Source organism: Hemicordylus capensis, chromosome 17, assembly GCF_027244095.1.
Source record: "Hemicordylus capensis ecotype Gifberg chromosome 17, rHemCap1.1.pri, whole genome shotgun sequence".
Classification (NCBI taxonomy): domain Eukaryota; kingdom Metazoa; phylum Chordata; class Lepidosauria; order Squamata; family Cordylidae; genus Hemicordylus; species Hemicordylus capensis.
In genome coordinates, this window is record NC_069673.1 from 16,557,533 (window position 1) to 16,571,708 (window position 14,176).

General features: G+C 48.7%; 1 long non-coding RNA gene across 9 annotated transcripts; it reads left to right on the forward strand.

Annotated features, from left to right (window-relative positions):
- Positions 1-90: 90 nt before the first annotated feature.
- Positions 91-13,915, forward strand: LOC128338849 (uncharacterized). 9 transcript variants are annotated; one of them, XR_008312716.1, is made up of 5 exons: positions 91-2,582; positions 3,260-3,351; positions 3,676-4,211; positions 4,626-4,727; positions 4,925-7,433. It is a non-coding gene; the product is annotated as an uncharacterized LOC128338849 (long non-coding RNA). The 9 variants fall into 9 exon arrangements; XR_008312721.1 differs by lacking the exon at positions 3,260-3,351 and having other exon boundaries at positions 115-2,582; positions 4,925-5,129; positions 5,219-7,433; XR_008312715.1 differs by lacking the exon at positions 3,260-3,351 and having other exon boundaries at positions 120-2,582; positions 4,925-6,192; positions 6,356-7,433.
- Positions 13,916-14,176: the final 261 nt, after the last annotated feature.

The window sequence follows — 14,176 nt, forward strand, 5'->3', positions numbered from 1 at the left end:
CACCTTCCGGGATTCCCAGGGGTTGCTGGACAAGGCCACATGGCGGCTGGGGGATCATGGGAAATGTAGTCCCACAGCTTCCGGGAACCCCGAGTGCCGGACCTCCTTACACTGAAGGGAGGGGAGGGGGACTGCGCCAAGCGGGACCTTCCCAAGAGTGGGAACTCCTTACCACCAGACGAGAGCGTCACCAGGCAGCAGAGCGGCCCGGAAGGGCGGGCATGGCTGCTGGGGGCGGCTGTGGGGTGGAGACGCGCTCTACAAAGCCACCGCGACGTCTAGGGAACCCACTTCTGCTCTCCCTGCCAATGTCCCGCCTCCATCCGCCAGAAGTGCTGCTCTGAGACGCTCAGAGCACGAGGCGGCTGCTCCAAGGCAGGAGAGCAGTTCCTCCCCTTGTAGGTTCGCTCTAGCAGGCCTGTGCAGCAGGTACCGTGCTTTTTTCTTTACATCACTTCCGCCGGGGCCAGACGCAGCAACGCAAGCTGCTCTACAGTTCCGCGGCGCATGCTCAGCAGCCCACGAGACGACTCCTTCTGCAGCCCAGACTAGTCAAAACCTGGCGAGACATCCATGCTGCCAGGCTATCCAAAACGGCACGGAGGCTTCAGGGCGGGCCACTGGGCGTGCGCAGCCGCCGGTACAGACATGCGCAGAAGGCGCAGAGACGCAAAGCCTCGGCGGGGGAATTCTGGCGGGCTTTCTGCGCTCCTCCCCGCGGGCCCCTGGGAGCCGAGTCCACTTCTCTGATTGGTTGGCGGGGTGACAGGCGCATCACTGATTGGCGAGCAGCTGGACAGCGGGCTCCGCCTCCCGCAGCTGAAGCTCGCGACGCCTCGAGCGCGCCACGTTTGATGGAGAAATAATTTGAGACACCTGAGGCGGCACGAGCCGCACGAGGAGGAAGACCAGCAGAGCCGAGAAGGAGAAGCTCCCCCCAGGGAACCAGGGGCCCCCACGCCCCACACCGCAGCAGGGGGGCCAAGGCCGGGGAGGAGAAGCTTTCCTCAGGGAACCAGGGGCCCCCACGCCCCACACCGCAGCAGGGGGGCCAAGGCCGGGGAGGAGAAGCTTTCCTCAGGGAACGAGGGGGCTTCACGCCCCACATTGCAGCAGGGGGGCCAAGGCCGGGGAGAAGAGGCTCTCCTCAGGGAACGAGGGGGCTTCACGCCCCACATTGCCCCTACTCGGCTGCTGAGGAAGGCCAACCACAAGCCTCTAAGGGGCAGAGAAATGCTCTGAGGGAAGGCTGTCTCCAAGACGGCAAGGAAGGGCTCCATGCCCAGCAGTGGCTTTTACCTCAGCATTTTAGTGAGAATAATTAATAAATAGTCATGGAGGAAAAGCTGTCTCTAAGCTTGCTTCTAATCCTCTGGGGGAAGTGCTCTATGCCCAGCCTTGGCTTTTACCTCACCAAAATAATGATAATAAATCTCTGTTGCTTCAGAAAAAGGAGGAGGAAACCACTCAAGCCATGCTACTTAGCCAGGATAGGGCTTTTTAAAAGAATACTTTGTGGGAGAGTGGTGGGATTACGGTCTTCAAGACCCCTGCCAAAAGCCAGTTTCTGAAGGGAAGGGAAGTTTCTGAGTGGGGAGTTCATCTCTCTGCTTGGGCTACGTCTTGCCAAAAGAACTCAAACCCCTTCTGTGGATGCTGCAGCCGTGCTGACGTGTGCAAAAGCCCTGCCACCTCACTGCCCACATTTGTAGCATTTGTCTGCAGAGGGCAACACGCCACAGATTCTCCCCGTCCGCAGAACACTGGGGCGCCACAGTCTTCTGCATCACGGTGAAAATCTGTCCACTCTTAGAGCGTTCTTTCTCTCTGCATACAAATGCTATAAATATGGACCGCGTAGGGCAGGACTTCTGAGCGCAACGGCACAGGGGCTGTAGCAGGAAATTCCCTGAGGCCAGGGGCTGCTGTGCAACTACAGACTGGCCCTTTTAGTCTGAGAAAACTGGGTGCGACCTGAGGCTCCTTTATTCTCCCAACAGCTGTGTATGGCAGCATAATTCCTAAGAGAGTGGCTGGCTTGAATGAAACACCCTCCCTGCGCATTAAAAGGCTTAGGCTTCTAGATACTCAGAACACTTTTCTGAGGCAGCATAATCTCTAATTTTCAGGCAGGCTTGTATGGAACATGCTTCAGGCTTCTTAATTCTCTCAAGAGAAGAGAGGATTCTCTTTATAGTCTCTCAAATTCTTTTTAATGAGTTATATCTTTTCATATTTGTGAATGGCATAGAGCTATCTGGATGAGGGGTATAGACACTTAATGAAAGAATGAATAAATAAAACAGCTGTGGGAGTCAACATAATCTCAAAAATGGGGGCTGGCTTGTATGCATGATAGAAGCACCAGGATGCTTTATAACTGCCAACTTTATAGGGAAGGATAATCTCAAATTTAGAACCTATCTTTAACTGAAAATTTTTCATTTGTGTTCTCTCCCCACAACATCGCTTGGAGGACAATTTAGCAAAAAGAAACGGAGTTGGTGCATGTGTCCCTATGACCCACAGACCGGAGTGCTGCTCTTGGAGCATTTGTTCCTCTCCAGAGGCCAACGTGGCAGGTAAGGCTCCAAAAAGAGAATGCTAATTGTACAGGAGAAAATTGACCAGAATAGAATCCCTAGCTGTATCATTGCATTTTGGGATGAGACCTTTCTTCAGAGGACTGAAGAAAGGGTACCTCAAATGTTCCTCCGATATATATTATGGATTATTTTATTTTTTCCATTTTATATCCCACTCTTCCTCCAAGGAGCCCAGAGCGATGTACTACAGACTTAGGTTTCTTTCTCACAACAACCCTGTGAAGTAGGTTAGGCTGAGAGAGAAGTGACTGGCCCAGAGTCACCCAGCAAGTCTCATGGCTGAATGGGGATTTGAACTCCGGTCTCCCCGGTCCTAGTCCAGCTCCATTGGGAGCACATACAACACGACAAACACATCACAACACGAAACGGCAGCATCTCTAAAATGGTGGCTGCCTTGAATGGAAGAGGCTTCATGCCTCTTCAAGCAGCTTTGGGGGAATTGCCAAGAAGAGACACAATACCATATACAGGTTGTATTCTGCCATTAAGAGAACACGTTTCACGCGTGTTGGGAGCTTCAAGCTTCTTTAGTTCCGCAACGCTTTTCTTGGGCTGCATACACTCTAGGAATTTAGCTGCCTTGAACGGGAGAGACTTCATGCCTCTTCCATTGCATCCCCTCGACAACCCTGCGTGGCAAACCGGGCCAGAAGAAACTGAGTCGGCGCATGTGTCCCTACGACCTCCAGGCCGGAGTGCAGCTCTTGGAGCATTTTCTCCTCCCAAGGGGCCAACGTGGCAGGTAAGCCTCAAAGATACTGACTGGACCAAGCTAAAGAGAAAACCATATATGAAAAAAAGAATTCTCAACATGTGAGACCATATAACAGAAAAAAATCTCAAGCTCTACCAGCACCTTCTAAGATAAGGCTCTTCATCAGGACTGGAGAATATATATACAAAACACATTGATAGTCACAAGATAATATAAAACTGAAACAACTGTTTAAAGTATGTTATTCCAGAACTCTTATATGTTCTCATTAGGCCATCTTTACATATTAGAAGATAAGCATGTAATATTGCCAAAACTTCAAAATAAAATACCTAGTTTCTTTCCCAACAGATTTCACAAAAGGCGGCAACCACACACAAGCCAAGGAAGGAGGAAAAGAGTCTCATGGAAGAACCAAGAGGCAGCGACACACAAGCCACAAAGGAATTAAAAGAGCCGATGACGATGCACAAGATAGCCAAAGCAAGGGCTGTGTTCCCCACCGCCCTGAATGCTCTGTCAATCCAGGGTCCATCAGTAGAAACTTCAGGCTGCTTTGTTCTCTCACCACCTGTGGAAGGCAGCATGGTCTCTCATTCTGTGGCTGCCTGGAATGAAACACGCTTCATGTATGTTACAAGCTTCAGGCGTCTTTATTCTCCCAACAGCCTTGTCAAGCTGGATATCCTCTAAGATGGAGACTGCCTTTAACAGGACACACTTCATGTGTGCTGCATGCTCAGCAGCCCTTTGTGCCATGTTTGGAAAGAAGAAACAGAGTTGGCACACATTTGCAATGACCTCCATGCCGGAGTGGGGATTTTGGAATGTTTTTTCCTCCCAAGAGGCCTGTGTGGGAGGCAGGATCAAAGACGGGCTGGACCAAGGTAAAGGGATCCCACCCCCGTCAAAAATAGAACTCCCAGGGTGGTGTAAGAGACAATCGAACAGGAACTAGACTAATGCCTGCTATGATGAGGCTCTTCAGCAGAGCACTGAAGAATCTATACCAGATAGGTGTTGTTATGGCTGACAAAGCAGACTAGGTTTCTCAGTAGTTACCCCTCAATGGTTACTCTAAAGGATGACTCAATTTCAGTAGGGGGTTGCATTGGGTAATTTGGCCAGGATGTCAGCGGGTATTCATTATGCATTGATTTTTGCAAGATGAGATGAAACGGCTGTGAAACTAGTTACCAAGAAATCAAAGATTTCATCCTTAGTGAACTTCTCATATTCTAACAGAAGAATGTGGTATTGCTCACACTTTATAATCAATGACATGCCTTTTTCTCTTCCAGTGGGATTCAAGAAAGAGCACAAGGAATGAGGAGGACACAGAGGACAAGACAAGCTGACCTGATCAATCTTGTGACGAGGAGGCGCATTGTCCGAGAATTGAAGTATTCAACATAGTTATTCAGTTTTGCTCATGATAGTTCTTCAATTTTATTCAAAATATAAATATGTGTAAATACTGAGCATACATATTTATTTCACACTGATTGTTACAAGAGAATGTAAAAATGAAACTGTGAAAAGTATATTCACCAAGCTTTGCTCACACTTCATATAAATGACTTGACTTGTTCTATTCCAGCAGATTTCAGGAAAGAGCTGAAGGAGCGAGGACAAGACAAGCTGTCTCAATCTCTTTCGTGATGAGGCTTCATCAGAGAACTGAAGAACATATACAAAATATAAAGATGTATACAAATACTGAGCATACTTATTTATTACATACCGATTGTCACAGGAGAATAGAAAAATGAAACTCTGAAAATGTATTACTCAGGAAATCTAAGGTGTCATCCTTCATAAATGCCTCATACTCTAACATCATGTGGATTTGCTCACACTTCAAATAAATTATGTAACTTGTTCTTTCCCAAAGGATTTCAAAAACAGACCAGTGGAGGCGACAAGAGACAAGCCACGCCAAGCAAAACTGCATTACCCTTTTAGGGTTTTTTTTCAGATTGGTCTCAAAACGAGTGGCTGGCTGCTGCAAATAGAGGCTTCAAGCGAGAGTTGATTTTGTCCTTGACCCTGTGAGGTAAGTTAGCCTGGAATAATATGTGCTGGCTTCAAGGGTTCATGCCTAAAAAATAAGAATACATTTGTTTAAATTGTTTGTATCCTGTCTATTCAAGAGCCTTAAACAACCATCTCTTCAGCCTGGCTTTTAATGATATCTTGTTTTAATCTTAATTTTAATTAGATTTAATCTGGTTTAAATGTTTCTTGATTTTAATTGTTTTATTTTGTGTTTTTTTTATTTTAATGTAAACCAGCCTGAGCCAATGAATGAATGAATGAATGAATGAAATAATAAATATTCAACAAAATGCTATTCAGGGCTGCTTGCCCTCTCTTAAATGAAAACAACAACCACCCCCTACTAAATGCAAAACAACAACAAAACCCACTATTAAATGCAAGCTCCCACACTACTAAATTAAAAAAAAACACTACTAAATGCAACAACCCCCCGCAAAGCCCACTACTAAATGGGAAAAAACCCCACCACTAAATGCACACACTCCACTAATAAATGCAAAAAAAAAATTCACTACTAAATGCAATAAAACAGAAGATAAAATAGACAAGAAAAAAGAGCATTCACAACTAAAAACTGAGTATTCTAAACAGGAGTTAAAAAAACAACCACCATTGGCTCTGTTCACCAGCCATTCTCATTGAACTCTGTTGGTACATTACTCGTCAGGTTTTTTCACCCGTCAGGCATCCTTTTTCACTTGACACAGATGGGTAGACTAGTGGATTTTCTGAGCCCTGATTCTAAACTTGGATTGGAGAAAAATGGAATTTTTTCTTGGTGCAGATCTCCTGACCTAGCTGCTTTGCGTGAGTATTTGTTCAGTGAATCTGAAAAAACTATTATTGTGATGTTTGAAACTAACATTTAACACATTTGTTAAAGATTTGTGGTAATGTTTTATTTTGAAACATGAATTATTTGAAATGATGAAAGAATGTTAATATGCCTATATATTCTCTTTTTACCCAGCAGGTTGACTTGTATACAGTGCCACGTGGATGGTGCATAAATCCCTGCCAAGGAGGATATTGCAAGAAATCGGAAATGTATAAAAGTGGCTACTGTCAGAGGGGTATATATTAACCTATGTCTAGATATGCTTTTGATTTTCTTTTCCCCTAGCAATCAATCAATGTATCTATAGACCAGAAAAATTTCCCCTAGCAGACTGATTTACATAGACGGCCATGTGGATTGTGGGTAAATCCCTACTTAGGAGGTTATTTGAAGAAATCCAAAGTGTATAAAAGTGGCTGATATCAAAGAGGTATGTATCAACTCCTATTTAGATGTTTTTACTCCCTTATTAGGATGCTAGATATACAGTTAAGGTGACTCTATTTAAAAGTCTTCTGTCTGGATGATTTTCCTCTCAAAAGAGACTTGTGCTGACAGGCTGAAAGTTGCTCTTACAATAAGTGATGTAGGGACATAGGAGCTGAAGTCCTATGGTCAGGGTGAAGTGCTGGTAACCTCTCCCCTGTAGCCTCCAAAGAAAGAGGAGGACTTTCTGCAACTGGAAGAAAAAAGATGAAGTCTGAAGAAAAGATTCACTGTGGAAGGAGCGGTCGGCTTGCCATGGACTGTGATGCTTTCTTGCTCCACGTTATTGATAGCCAGTTTAATTTATTGTTACCTTTAAATTGTTGTTCTGTATGTGAGCGTTCTGTGCATTCAGTATTTCTGTAAAGCCTTTGTGTAGAACCCGGGTTCTTCCTTTTGTAATGTATTTTAAATGTATGGAGAATTTTTGTTGTAGCTGCTACACTTCTGATCAAACCTATGATGTTGAAGAGCAATTCTGACAAGATGCAAAACAAGGGAGCCTTCTTCCTTAAATCCATGTGGTAAATCCACGGGGGCTGCTCCAAGGACAGCAATATCTGACATTTTGTTTGACAGAGAATCCCACAAGTGGATGATGCGTTGTGTGAAAAAGTGTTTGTTTGTTGGTTCTAGAGGTGGTTCCTATCCAATTGCCTGGGATGACCTCTGGTTCTAGTGTGATGTGAGAGGGAGAAGAATTTCTCTCCATCCTCTTTCTCCACCCTATGCCTGATTTTATAGACCTCGATCATGTCTCTCCGCCGTTGTCTTTTTTCTAAACTAAATAGCCCCAGGTGTTGTAGCCTTGCCTCATAAGAAAGGTGCTCTAGGCCCCTGGCCATCATGGTTGCCCTCTTCTGCACCTTTTCCAGTTCTACCATGTCCTTTCTCCTTGGGGTTTTTTGTCCCAATGTGTATCACTTTACACTTGCCAACACTGAAGTGCATTTGCCACTTTGTCACCCACTCACCCAGTGTGGAGAGATCCTTTTGGAGCTCCTCACAATCCGTTGTTGGATTTCACTACCCGAAAGAGTTTGGTACCAGCTGCAAATTTGGCCACCTCGCTGCTTACCCCTGCGTCTAGATCAGGGATTCTCAAACTTGGGTCCTCAGATGTTTTTGGACTTCAACTCCCATAATCCCCAACCAAAGGCCACTGGGGCTGGGGATTATGGGAGTTGAAGTCCAAAAACATCTGAGGACCCAAGTTTGAGAATCCCTTGTTCTAGAGCATTTCTAGGGCAGGGTCTTCCCTTGGGGGCCAGAGAACCGACCAAGCCCTCTTCAGTGCAGCACCCTCCCCCTGCCCTCGCCTTTCCCACCCCGAGGAGCATCTCTGTGGGTTCCTTCCAAGCACTCCATCCTCCCCCTCCTGATTGGGGGCCTCACAGACCAAGGGCAGGTGTGGGGTTCTTCTGGTGGGCCTTTCCACAGACTCTCTGGCATGTCCAAGACCAACATGGCAGCCTTAGGAAGCACCTGTGAGAGAACAGCTTCTGTTTTCTCCCAGTGTGAGAACTTCTGGCTGTCATGGGGTGCAGCACTTGCTGTGAAGGTGGGAGAGGAAAGAAGGAAAGCCTTCCAGCACCAGGGCAAGGTGGAATTAAACGGCTCTCCTTCACTTAAACTGCCCCCATTGAGGTGGGAGACCATTTGAGAGGCCTCATCCTTGGTCCCCCCCTCCTTGCCCTTTTTATCTTGAACAGCCTGGCAAGGCAGGCTCAGCTGAGAGAGAGAGCGGGGAGCCCAGAGCCAGCTGTGTGACTTCGTGGGGATTTGAAGCGGGGTGTGTCTTTGCCTCTAACCATTGCCCCACTCGGTGCTGCCAGCATAAGGCTCAGCATGCAAAGAGAGCCAGCGGGGGGGAGGCAGCCTCCGGCATCCAGATGTTGATGAACTACAACTCCCAGCATTCCCAGGCAGGGCATCCTGGGAGTTGCAGGCCAGTCACAGCCGGAGTCCTGCTCCTGAATCTGAAATATTCAACAGTCCAAAAAGACAGAACAAGGTGGAGGGAGCGATTCCCGGCAGCAGGGAACACACAGGAAGGGATGGGAAAGGAAACGGTGCAGGAAAGCGCCAGGGGAAGCTGCCTTGTGCTGATGAGTCGGGACCTTGGGCTATCTGGCTCTGGACTGTGCTCTGACCGGCAGCAGCTCTCCAAGGTTTCAAGCAGGACTCCCTCCCAGGCCCACAAGTTACTGGGAGAAGCTTCCAGGCATTGAAGCTGGGTCCCCCTCCTGCAGGCCAAGCCGAGGCTAGTCTAGGGCTGCGCATCATCCCCTGGGGGCATCTCTCTTGCAGGCCCCCCCCAGGCAGTCTCTCATTCAAATGCTAAGCGGAGCCGACAGGGGAGGGAGCCCGGAGGAGGAGAACAGCAGCAGCCGTGGTTAGGGGGTGGGTGGGTGGGGGCTTCACCCAAGGAAAGCCCTTCGGGAGAACTGCGCGGAGCCTGCTGCGCTTGCACGGAGAGCGTGGGGAGGCAGGCTGCGCGCGCAGCTCGGGGGTCCAGGCAGGGTTGCTTTCTGGCTCACGGGCTGGACCCGCTCCTCCGCCTGCCACCTGCAAAAGCACCTGCGCATGCTCAGCAGCGAGAGTGCATGAGCGAGACTCCTGTAGCCTCGACTAGGCAAAACCTCGACAGACATCCATGCTGCACGTGGGGACCCTCCTCCTCCTGGGAACGGACCCTGTTCCCTCCCAAGCTGCACGGAATGGAGGCGGGGAACACACTGGGGGGCCCTTTGCTGTTCTCCCAGGCTCGGGGCGCCCTTCAGCTGTGCAAAGTCTCTTAGCCCCGAGATCGGGGACTGTCTTTGGCCAGAGGGGTGTGTGTGTGGGGGTGTGTGGAGTGAAGATTTGGGGAGGCTGGAGAAGGAGCCCGCCTGCCATAAAGAGGCAGCTGTGGAAAGCGATTCCCAACCTTGGGTTCCCCGGTGTTCTTGGACTTCAACTCCCAGAATCCCCAGCCCCAATGGCCTATGGTTGGGGATTGTGGGAGTTGAAGTCCAATAACATCTGAGGACCCAGCGTTGGGAATCCCTGCTCCAGACAGCCAATGCCTCCTTGTCTGGGCGCTGCCCCGCACCCCCCCCTCCTCGTCACGTGGCCCGAGGGAGGCAGAGGCTCCCCTCCTCTCCTGTCAAAAAATCCCCGGCTAGCTTGGCAGAGAACCATCCTTTAACGTGGTGATTCTCTTCATTGAGCAGGAGGAGAGCAACTGGCCCTCTCCACCCCCTCACAGCATCCCTCCAGTGGTTGCCGCTGGTGTCTATCTTGTGTTTCTTTTTTAGATTGTGAGCCCTTTGGGGACAGGCGGCCATCTTATTTATTGATTCTTTCTCTGTGTATACCGCCCTGAGCCCTTTTTGGAAGAGCGGTATAGAAATCGAGTAAATAATAATTTATAATAAAAATGATAATAATGGGGGCGGAGCCCAGGAGTTGGCGGAGAGAGGCGAGGGCCTGACGTCACCGGCTCCGCGCCATCGGGGAGGAAGGAGCCAATGGCCGCCAAGGTCACGCCCCTTCCTCCGTCGCCGGGTGACGTCAGAAGCCAGCGCCCAGGGCCTGTCAGTCTCTAGGGAGAGGCGGGGCGCCTCGTGTCGGTCGGAGCTTCCTCTCCTTCCGCTTCCGCCACCTCCTCGGTGCCCGCCGGGATGGCGCCGCGGCTGCCGCTGGAGAAGGCGGCCTGGCGCCGGGTCGAGACGGTGCCCCCCCCCCCACCGAGGCCGCCTCCCGCGTCGCCCTCCGGCCCTGCCCCCGCGGAGCCCGCAGGCGGGTGAGGGGAGGAGGGGTCTCCTGCGCCCCCGGGCCCCGCCTGCCTGCCTGCCTGGGGCTGCCCCTCGCTCGCCAGTGAGCCTCGGCCAGAGGGAATGGGGCTGGGGGGAGGAGAGGGAGAGCTGCCTGCCCGGCTCTGGCGGCCCCTAGAAGGCGGCCTGGTGGTGGTGGTGGGCAAGTCCCCTCAGGGGCAGGATCCCCGGGGCTGCCCGTGAGGAGGCCTCGCTCTAAGCAGCAGCAGGAGGAGGATCTGGGAGTGGGGTGGCTGCCCAAGGCCCCCAGGAGGTGGGCCTGCCTCTCTGCCTTGGCCCGCAGGGGAGATGCCGAGGACCCAGAGAGGCTGCCTGTGTGAGCCCGGCCAGGGCTTCCCCTGAGGGGATGGAGCTGCTCTGGGGAGGGTCAGGGCTCCGAGGCCAGTGCCGTTTCCCAAGGGTTGGCCCGCTGGAGAGGGTCTTGCTTCTGCGCAGCTCCTCTCCCTCTGCCTGTCTTCTCTGGGGCCCCAGCCCAGCCTCCTCCCCACAGAGGAGCTGTAGGTGCATCAGGCTGTGGGGTGCAGCATGGCCCCAGGCGCTCTCAATGTCCGTGGGCTCCCTGGTCCTTCCCATGAGGACTTCTGCCTGCCGCTGAGGGGGTTTCCAGAAGTCCATGAAAGCTTCTGCTAAAAGGAAATTCGTCTTCAAGGCGACACCAGCTGTTTAGTCTGCTGCAGCAAGACCCCCCCCCCCCAGCACATTTATTTGAAATTTTTCTGTACCACCCAAAACTTGAGTCTGGGTGGTTTACAATTAAAATCATTTAAAATCTTAAATCAGTTAACAATTGAAATCATGTCAAAGACTAAAAACATTTAATTGCTCTTACCATTAATTGTTTTGCAGCACCTTAGTTGTGAAGTTCGCTGTGCGCCCCCCCCCCCCCCCCCCGCGCGCGCGCTTAGCTTACTGGGAGATGAACAAGCTTGCCTGTGCAGGGCTGGCCCTGGGCAGAGAGGGTGGGCCGGAAGCCAGACAGACCACCAGTCCTATCCCCACCACTTCAACACTGGCCGAGAGAGAGAATCTGGCTCCTGAGAGAGTTTCCTGGGCATCTTGACTAATACAGTGAAGGAGCTTTGGCAGTTCAGAGCTTCCAGGCAGCCGCCTTTGGGTCTTGAGACGGGGAAGCAGGAGAAGAGCTGGAAACATGGGGTGGGGCACAGTCCCCGCAGGGTGTGTGCACACGTGTGTCTGTCCACATCTGTCTTCTCCAAAGTGGTGGCAAAGGCAGGGAGCGTCAGACTGGTGGGGTGTTGCAGCAGCTGGGAATTTGGCTCTTCTGGGGTGAATGGGGGTCGTTTAAGGAGATAGCTGTCTTCTGCCCCAACCAAGCAGTTCTCTAGAATAGGGAGGGAGGAAGATGAGCATTTCTACAGCATGCTAAGAGCACAAAACAACTGCCCCCCACCTCCAGTCTGGCTCTCCATTTCTCTCTCTCTCAGATGTGGCCTTGTGAGGAGGAATCTCACTGTGAACCACACGCTTCAAGGAAGGGCTTTTTGAACCAGGATGCAGCCTGCAGCTACGCTTAGGAACATGGCAGCTGGCAAAAGTGGTGCTGCAACCCCTTCTGTGCTGCTGACACACAAGAGAAAAACCTTCTTTCCATCCTGGGCCTTTTGCCCAAGAAATCTCAAGAACCTAGAACTTATGTGCAAAGCATTTCTAAATGGAAGAAGTGAAAACCCCACCAGCTCTTTACTCACTAAATACTTTTTGTTGCCTCTGTGTATCTCTTTTTGGACTCCCCTTGAAGCTAAAGATGTGAAGTGCCATTTGTACCCTGGGTCTCTCACCAAACAACTCTCAAGCCTGCAAAGTTTCTTGGCAAAGCAAAGCGTCTCTAGTTGGAAGAAGTGACAGCCCCAGAAGTCACCAATCCTGATGTTTCACTTTGGGAAACTTGAGTGAAATGTTAGTTGGCCTTATTGTCAAATCTTACTCTTGATTACTTCTTTTTAGGCAAATAAGATAATAATTTGCCTTGGTACTGAACTTTTATCTTGAATGGCACAAGGAGGGCGAGTAGGAGATTGGGGCTGAATATGAAAAGAATTTCTAATTTCAACCCATTGCTCTAATTGTTATTGCTCTCCGGATAAAGGACACTGCTAAAGGAAGAGTTTAATAAGGATATAAAGGAGTCTAGTAAGGATTAAAGAACTAATTCCTATGCTTTGGCACATTATACTCCCCCACCCCACTTTATAAGCATGTAATATGCTTAGTAAGATATCTGGATGGGAGCGGGAGAGGGGGGGAGAGCCCTGAACGTAAACATTTAGTAGCTCTTTCATGCTTTCTTCACATTTGTAACTGGATTCACTTACTCCCTAGTTCTGGGAGAGAGGGAACATTGGTTTTGGTTCTCCTCACTCTTTTGTAGAATTCTGTTTAACATTGTCTTAGTTGGTTTAACCTGGTTACTTTTCTCTCTCACCTTTTTGGTGGTGATTCGGAGGATGGGGAGGGAAGGATAGTTCCTGGGTTTAGTTATGAATGTATTTCAATGCTAACAGTTTCTGCCAAAGATGATGTATTTCGACTCAAGGCCTATGATATAACATTAGTCCAATTGGTTATAGCACTTGCAGTTGTTGACATGGGTAATCTGTCCTTTAAAGATGGGTGATTTAAATATTTTTTCAGTTAATTGTAATGGCTTAGTTTCTTATCAAACATTCTAAGGTGTTTAAAACAAAGGACAGATATAATTTTTCTTCAAGAAACACGTACTAAAAGAGGAACAACAACATTGTTTAGTTTAATTATCCTCATCAGGGATAGCAGCTGGAAGCTCGAAGTCCAAAGGAACTGCCACATTGTTTTCCCCAAATTGCTGATTTACACCCTTGAAAGACTATAAAGATTCTTTTGGTCCGTTTGTATATATTGAGGGCACATTTTTGGATAAACCCTTGTTACTGTGTTCCATATATGCCCCAAATACTCTGTCACTGAAAATCTCTTTTAAAAACTTCAAAGTATTAAGATTCAAGATTGGATAAATGGGTGTGGTTTTAACGTAACCATAAACCCTGCTTTGGATAGGTCAGCCTCCAAGTATACTCCCAATATTTCTACTTCTAAGTTCCCTATAGCATATCTCTCTAAGGAAGCTAATTTGGTAGTTCCTTGGCAGTTGTTACACCCAGGGGAAAGGGATTACACATTCTTGTCTGCCAGACATGAAACTTGTTCTAGGATTGATTATGTTCTCATCTCCAGTTCCCTACAGAATGATATTCAAGATGCTATTAGTGATAACATTTGGACAGATCTCAATTGGATAATATGCTCATTAAGTTTTGAAAGTTCTAATAACCCAATTTCTTGGTTGAAAACTTATTTATTATACAATAAAGATATATGCAAAACATTGGAAGATTGACTTTTAATTTAACTCGGATTGTTGATTCAGCCCAGCCACAATTTGGGAAGCATTTAAAGCAATATTTCATGGAAAGGGGATTAACCAGCTGCATACACTTCCAGGCTCCAGAACTGTAAAAAATAAGAATATTATAATAATAAACCAAGCAAAAACATATATGCTGAACATAAAGAAATAAAGCCGAACCTCCTATTAGAATCACACTCTATTAGAAAACAGCTACTCTTTCTCTGGCAAATTATGAAAGAGGTG